This window comes from Jatropha curcas, chromosome 4 (genome assembly GCF_041381405.1).
Source record: "Jatropha curcas cultivar XTBG-Jc1 chromosome 4, XTBG_Jcur_1.0, whole genome shotgun sequence".
NCBI classification, from domain to species: domain Eukaryota; kingdom Viridiplantae; phylum Streptophyta; class Magnoliopsida; order Malpighiales; family Euphorbiaceae; genus Jatropha; species Jatropha curcas.
Genome location: NC_143154.1, coordinates 17,958,364 through 17,966,666, shown reverse-complemented (window position 1 = coordinate 17,966,666; position 8,303 = coordinate 17,958,364). Strand labels below are relative to the sequence as shown.

Below are 8,303 nucleotides of genomic sequence, written 5' to 3'. Positions count from 1 at the left end.
TTGCAGTCTGGGAAAACTGGCTTTTTGAGCCTCAAAATTTAAGTATTCACACCCGCGTAACACCCACCGGCCAATCCCGAAGAACCAGACGGCGGATGCCACAATCGGTGCCGGAGCACCGTCTTATGGCACTTATTAAAGCTAGATCACAAATTAGAAGTGGTTAAATTTTCATAAGGAGGCAAGTAATTAACATTTTGTTTTGTTTTTTTTTTTTTTTTTGTTAACGAAAATAATATTTAAGGAAATTCCTACGAAAATTTCGCAAGAGTTTCCCCTAAAAATTAACTTGCCACACAAAGAAAATATACACACTTCCAATTTTCTCCAAACCCCAAAACTCCAATTCAACATAACATGCCACAAGCACTTCTAAATATCCATCAACATACGCATCATAGTCTAAACACATTCCTTTCAAGGAATATATAATCATCATACACCAAAAATATAATAAGATGTTATTTCCTTCAATAATCATAACTCTTAATACATTATAAACTTATTATATACAACCTCCATAATACAATCTTTATATACATGCCAAAAATCACCATTTACAAAATATCCTACCCAAAATGTGATCTCTACTCTGATGCTTGTCCTCTGGTCTTGAAGAACACCCTCCGCTCCTAACCTGCGCGTGATAAAAATCAACGCGCTGAGTGGAAGACTCAGTGGTGCTAAATAACCAACAATTAAATTAAATAGAAAAGCCAAGTCAAATCTGAAATTACTCAACTATATAAATACCGAAATCGCATTCATTTAATTCAAATACTTTGAAAGCAATGAGAAGATTATAAATACAAATATGTCTTCATTTTTTTATAGCAACAATAAAACTTCATTTTTTGTTGAGGCTCGTACTCATGCAGAATGAACATAAGCAGATTTGATCGTGGCCTATATTAGCGCCACCCCCATCACATACTCGTGGCCTATGAAAGCACCACCCCCATCACACAATCGTGGCCTATGAAAGCACCACCGTGGCCTATGAAAGCACCACCCCATCACACAAATAAGCGCGTCCGACTATTTATAAGGGATGATAACCCTAGCATATGATCATAGCTTCACAATAAGAAAATTCATCTCATCATACCACGTCTCAATCATGCATAGTAGAGCCCAAATCAAAGTCATTCTTTCACAAAAGCAATAATTCTTAGTCAAAACCTCTTCATTTAGTACTCATCAGTTCAAAATTTTTACTCAAAACACTATAGATGTATATATACTTAAGATAGTATAAAAGTACATAAATCAAGAACTTTTCAGCATTTTTATAAACTTGACCTTTGCAGGGTTTTTAACACATAAGTTGACTTATGGGTCTCCAAATTGAATGAAATGAGGTTCATTAGAAAGCTAAGATAAAATTATACAAATTTTCAGAAGGGACCACAGCCCAGATCACACAGTAAGATAGCAAACAAAAGCTCAGAACACAGACCAACAGATCAGACCTGATTCAGCAGAACCAAGTCCAATGTTTCTTGAATTCCTACTTCACCAAACACTCCAATGAAACCAATCTAGAACGAGAGAATTCTCAAGACATAGGGAAACAACTTTTATGAAGAACTCAGAACCTAATCTTATCATTATAGTGGTCAAAATGGGCACTCAATTTAGTAATACATGTGGCCCGACACAACAGAGTCAGTTTGGGTGTTTCAGCCATAAGGTGAGCTATGTATCTCCAATTTGGACACACGAGGATGGTTTGGAAAGATAAGAAGTAAAACTATAACTTTTATGAAGAACATAAAACGTTATTTTGCCATTTGAGTGGTCAAAATGGACAATCATTTCGGATAGACAGGTAAGACATCATAACAGAACCAGGTTTGGTATTTAAATCATAAGTTGAGCTACAAGTATTGGAATTAGACATAAGAATATGTTTTGGAAAGCTGAGAAACAGAGCTACAACTTTCATGAAGAAGTCAGAAACAGATGGGAGGCATAAAGGGGTTGAAAATGAGTTCCAATCCCACGGCAGAACACATCTCACATTAAAATTCAGCAATTTCAACAAAACATACAAAGTTCCCAAAACATATTCAAAACCCTAACCATGTAAAAACAACTTAAACAAGTGAAATTATGATTGCACTAACCTTATTAACAAGCTTGAATAAGCTTGGAAAGCCTTACTCCTTGGCTTTCTCTTTCCCCTTTGAGGATGGTTCTCCAACCTCTTCAAAGCATGAAAAATCAACATTACAAGCAAAACTTGACAAAAGAAACAGTTGGAGCATGATTTAATGCATCAATAACATGTCTAAACCATGAATTCTACTTAACAATTCACAAAACTCAAAAACCACAACTTACTTGCTTCAATGGTAACTTCACTTCTCTTTGCTTTTAATCACCAAACTCAACTTCTACTTCTTAATTCTTAAGGATTAAGTACTAATCTATGGTTTAATTAGCTAGTTTGGTGGTAAATTTGGAGGTAAGAAAATGAAGAAAATGAAAGAAGAAGGAAGAAGATGGAAATGGCGTGGAGAAGAGAAGAGAAGAAAACAAAAAGTGTTGTGGTGTTACTTTAAGTGCCAAAGTCAAATTTGACTTCCAAATTTCATGTCAAATGTGTGGCTAAGATCAAGTCCTAAGTAATCTCATCCAATGGCTCTAAATATTCCTCAAATAAATCTCTTCTACTTCTTATTTAACTCCACCAATTAATTAAATGAACTCCACTAAAATAATTCCTCATTTATTTCTTAATATACTACACTAGAAATATTATGCATTTAATACATAAACTTTCCAAAAATATTCATTAAATATTTTCTACCCACCTAAATCATGCAAACATGCTCTAAAAATAGTAAATAAAATATTAACTATGCATAGTAATTTTTCCGGACTAAAATAATACCAAGTCCCAGACCGATGGTACTATTCACAGACCGGTAAATCCCTATTACCGACACTAAAAGAAAAATCAGTCTGTTACAGTTCTCCCCCCTTAAAAGAAATTCGTCCTCGAATTTACCTGGTGTAAATAACTGAGGATGCTGTTGTCTCATAATATCTTCACTTTCCCATGTAGCTTCCTCGGTCTTATGGTTTCTCCAAAGGACCTTTACCAAAGGAATTCTCTTATTCCTTAGTTCCTTGATTTCCCTCGCAAGTATCCTCACTGGTTCTTCCTCATAAGTCAAATCTGGCTCTATGGTAACAGAATCAACTGGTATCACATGTGATGGGTCGGACCGATACCTCCTCAACATAGACACGTGGAAAACATTATGTATCTTATCCAGGTCTGGTGGTAAAGCTAATCTATAGGCTAATGGACCCACACGCTCAATGATCTCATATGGACCAATGAACCTAGGACTAAGCTTACCCTTTCTTCCAAATCTCAATATCTTTTTCCACGGAGATACCTTAAGGAAAACCTTATCTCCCACTGCATACTCTATATCTTTCCTCTTCAAATCCGCATAAGATTTCTGACGATCTGAAGCTGCTTTCAATCTATCTCTGATAATTCTGACCTTATCCTCTGTGTCTTGAATCAAATCTGGACCTATAATCTTACCCTCACTCAATTCCGACCAACACAGTGGAGTCCTACATCTCCTGCCATATAGTGCTTCGAAGGGAGCCATCTGAATGCTCGACTGATAACTGTTATTGTAGGCAAATTCAGTAAGTCGAATGTACTTCTCCCAATTGCCCTCAAACTCAATAGCACAAGCTCTTAACATATCCTCCAAAATCTGAATAACCCGCTCTGACTGACCATCAGTCTGAGGATGAAAAGCTGTGCTGAAATTCAGCTTAGTACGCAGGGCCTCATGTAGCTTCTTCCAAAATCTAGAAGTAAATCTCAGATCTCTATCTGAAATGATGGAAGAAGGAACCCCATGTAATCTCACTATCTCATCTATATAAAGCTCTGCATACTGCTCCATGGTGAAGTCAGTCCTAACAGGAAGAAAGTGTGCCGACTTAGTTAGTCTATCAACTATTAGCCATACAGCATCTTTCTTTCTAGGTGCAGGAGGCAACCCAATCACAAAATCCATGGTAATCCTATCCCATTTCCACTCCGGAATAGAAGTAGGGTGTAACAAACCAGAAGGAAACTGATGCTCTGCTTTCACTTGCTGGCATGTCAAACACCTCGACACATAATCTGTGATATCCCTCTTCATCGCTGGCCACCAATAGTGTGATTTCAAATCATGATACATCTTATTACTGCCAGGATGCATAGCATAGGGACTACTATGAGCTTCCTTTAAGATACTCTTCCTCAACTCTGAAATTTTAGGCACACAAATTCGATCCCCAAAATACAAGCAGTCCTCTCTAATCTCAAATCCCTTCTTCTTACCCTCTCTGACTAGGCCTTTCCAAAAGGCAATAGTCTCATCACCCTGCTGTGCATCTCTAATCTGCTGCAGTAGGCTAGGTTTCACCATAAGCTCTGCTACAAGAGCACCATCTCTAGTCACAGATAAGTGTGCATTCATAGCACGAAGAGCAACTAATGCCTTTCTACTGAGTGCATCTGCCACTACATTAGCTCTACCCGGGTGGTAATCAATAGTGAACTCATAGTCCTTAAGTAGCTCTAACCATCTGCGTTGCCTCAGGTTAAGCTCTCTCTGTGTAAGTAAATACTTAAGGCTCTTATGATCCATATACAAGTGGCATTTCTCACCATATAAGTAATGTCTCCAAATCTTCAAGGCAAACACAATAGCTGCTAACTCCAAATCATGGGTAGGGTAGTTCTTCTCATGTGGCTTCAGCTGCCGGGAAGCATAAGCAATCACCTTGCCCTCCTGCATAAGCACACAACCTAAACCATTATGCGAAGCATCACTATAAACATCATATGGTCTGCTTGGAGCTGGCTGTGTCAAAACTGGAGCCTCAGTAAGCATCGCCTTAAGCTTCTCAAAGCTACTCTGGCATCTATCAGTCCACTCAAAATGGACATCCTTACGGAGAAGTCTAGTCAAAGGGGCTGCAATAAGAGAAAACCCCTTGACAAACCTCCTGTAATATCCAGCCAGACCTAAGAAACTACGAATCTCTGTGACATTCGTAGGTGGCTTCCAATCGAGCACTGCCTCAATCTTCTTCGGGTCCACCCGAATACCCTCTGCAGAAACAACATGCCCTAAGAAAGCAATCTCAGTCAACCAAAATTCACACTTACTGAGCTTGGCATACAACTGTCGGTCTCTCAAAGTCTGCAGAACTATTCGTAGGTGATGATCATGATCCTCTCTAGTCAGAGAGTACACCAAAATATCATCAATAAAAACCACCACGAACTGATCCAAATAAGGATGGAAGATCCGGTTCATCAGGTCCATAAACACTGCTGGGGCATTAGTCAACCCAAATGGCATCACTAAAAACTCATAGTGACCGTAGCGTGTCCTGAAAGCAGTCTTAGGTACATCTGATCCCTTCACCCTTAGCTGATGATAACCTGATCTCAGATCTATCTTCGAGAATACACTAGCCCCTCTCAACTGATCAAACAAATCATCTATCCGAGGCAATGGATATCGATTCTTCACAGTAACTTTGTTAAGTTGTCTGTAATCAATACACAACCTAAGTGAGCCATCCTTCTTCTTTACAAACAATACTGGAGCACCCCATGGAGATACACTAGGACGAATAAAACCCTTATCAAGCAACTCCTGAATCTGTATCTTTAACTCTTTCAATTCAGCAGGTGCCATCCGATACGGAGCAATGGATATCGGTGCAGTACCAGGCATAACCTCAATACCAAACTCAACCTCTCTCTCAGGAGGTAAACCAGGCAACTCCTCTGGAAACACATCCGGAAAATCACATACTGTGGGTATATCATGGACACTAGGAGACTCTGACTCTGGAGCAAGTACACAGGCTAAGTAGGCCTCACAACCATGCTGGATCAGTCTTCTCGCAGTAGAAGCAGAAATAACGTTAGAGAGGTAATCCGACCTCTCCCCCACAACTACAATCTCCTCTTCAGACGGAGTCTGAAGCGTAATCCTCTTACGTCTACAATCAACAATGACCCCATGTCTAGATAACCAATCCATACCCAATATCACATCATACTCCCGAAAAGGCAACTCTATCAAATCACCCGGAAATACATACCCATGAATGACTACAGGGCAATCTCTATACACCCGATCAACTACTACACTCTGACCCAAAGGGCTAGTAACCTCAACGCTGTGCTCTAATGTCTCAGCATGCATACTACCCAGTCTACCCACATATGTGCATATGTATGAATGCGTGGAGCCCGGATCAATCAAAGCAAGTACAAAAGTGTCAAAGATAGAGAAGGTACCTGCAATGACGTCCGGCGCATCCCGCTGCTCCCTGGTCCTGATGGCATAAGCTCTCGCCTGTGCTCTAGCCTCTGGTCTCTCCACAGTCTCAGACACGGGTCTTTCACTCCTAGTACCATATCCCTCACTACGGCCTCTACCTCTGCCTCTCTGAACATAGGGAGCTGGCCTCCCAACCTGGTGAGCTGGATGAGTCACGGTCATAGGACAATCCCTAATTATATGCTCAGTGGATCCACATCTATAGCAAGCTCGCGTAGCTCTCCAACACACCCCAATATGTCTCCTGCCACACTGACTGCAAATTGGTAGACCTGACCATGCAGCACCTCCACCACTAGCAACAGATGAAACCGGAGGAGCTGATCTCGGAACTATAACCCGACCAACTGTCTGGCCCGGTCTGGCCCCCATCTGCGGTCCGCCTCTAAATCTCTTGCTACTAGACTGGACCCGTGAAGTCTGTCCAGACGTAGCACTCTGAAATCTCTTATACTGACTGCTCTGCTGGATCCTCTGACCTCTGGCCTGTCTCTCATTCCGAATAAGCTCAAGCTCTGTAGCAGCCTTCACCAAACCAGCTAATGTAGTGTGGGGCTGGGATGTCAAGTGCATCCTATACTCATCCAGTAACCCCTTCCGAAACCGCTTACACCGATCTGCCTCAGTAGGGACCAACTTAGAAGCATACCTACTCAACCGCAGAAACTCCCGCTCATACTCGGAGACAGTCATCCGTCCCTGCCTAAGCTCAAGGAACTCTGCTATCCTCTGATCTGTGTATAACTCCCCTACATATTTCTCCCGAAAAGCAGAGAGAAAGAAATCCCAAGTAACATCCTCAACTCTCGCTGTCTTCACCATAGACTCCCACCATAGGTAAGCCTCTTCCTTTAGTAAGGAAACATAACAAATCAATCTATCTGCAGGAGTACACTGCATCTGGTCCAAAACTCTCTCTGTAGCTTGGAGCCAAAATTCTGCTACAGAAGGATCATCATCTCTCCGACCCATAAAATCCTCAACACGATACTTCCTCAGTCTCTCTACCGGGGTATGAGCTGGAACAGGGGCTGGTGCGACTGGAGCCTGGGGAATAGCTCCCGCAGCCTGCCTCAATGCAGCTACCAACTGCTATACCAAATCACCCTGATTAGGCCCCGCAGGACCCGCAGTAGCCTGCCCTACAGCTGAGGCGCGCTCTGCATCGGAACCCAAAATCCCACCAGCATCACCACCGGCTGGCCTACCGCCCTCTAACATAGCACCCTCTGGAGGGACATAACTGTCCACCTCCTCATCCGGTAGGCGCTGAGACATCACTAAATACCTACAAAGACCAGCGGATTCGCATCAGAGAGAAATTCCCAAAACAGACTAATATGGCATGTATTTAACTTAAATCACTTATATCATGACTCCAAACCGGATAAACTCTCATACCAAATCATATCTCCTAGAATCATCTAAACCTATGCTCTGATACCACAAAATGTAACACCCACCGGCCAATCCCGAAGAACCAGACGGCGGATGCCACAATCGGTGCCGGAGCACCGTCTTATGGCACTTATTAAAGCTAGATCACAAATTAGAAGTGGTTAAATTTTCATAAGGAGGCAAGTAATTAACATTTTGTTTTGTTTTTTTTTTTTTGTTAACGAAAATAATATTTAAGGAAATTCCTACGAAAATTTCGCAAGAGTTTCCCCTAAAAATTAACTTGCCACACAAAGAAAATATACACACTTCCAATTTTCTCCAAACCCCAAAACTCCAATTCAACATAACATGCCACAAGCACTTCTAAATATCCATCAACATACGCATCATAGTCTAAACACATTCCTTTCAAGGAATATATAATCATCATACACCAAAAATATAATAAGATGTTATTTCCTTCAATAATCATAACTCTTAATACATTATAAACTTATTATATACAAC

The 8,303-nt window shown here is 40.9% G+C and overlaps 1 long non-coding RNA gene across 1 annotated transcript; it reads right to left on the bottom strand.

Annotated features, from left to right (window-relative positions):
- Positions 1–516: 516 nt before the first annotated feature.
- Positions 517–2,608, bottom strand: LOC149496918 (uncharacterized). Its single transcript, XR_016320368.1, has 3 exons — positions 2,347–2,608; positions 2,130–2,209; positions 517–637 (listed from the first exon to the last, which is right to left on the bottom strand). It is a non-coding gene; the product is annotated as an uncharacterized LOC149496918 (long non-coding RNA).
- Positions 2,609–8,303: the final 5,695 nt, after the last annotated feature.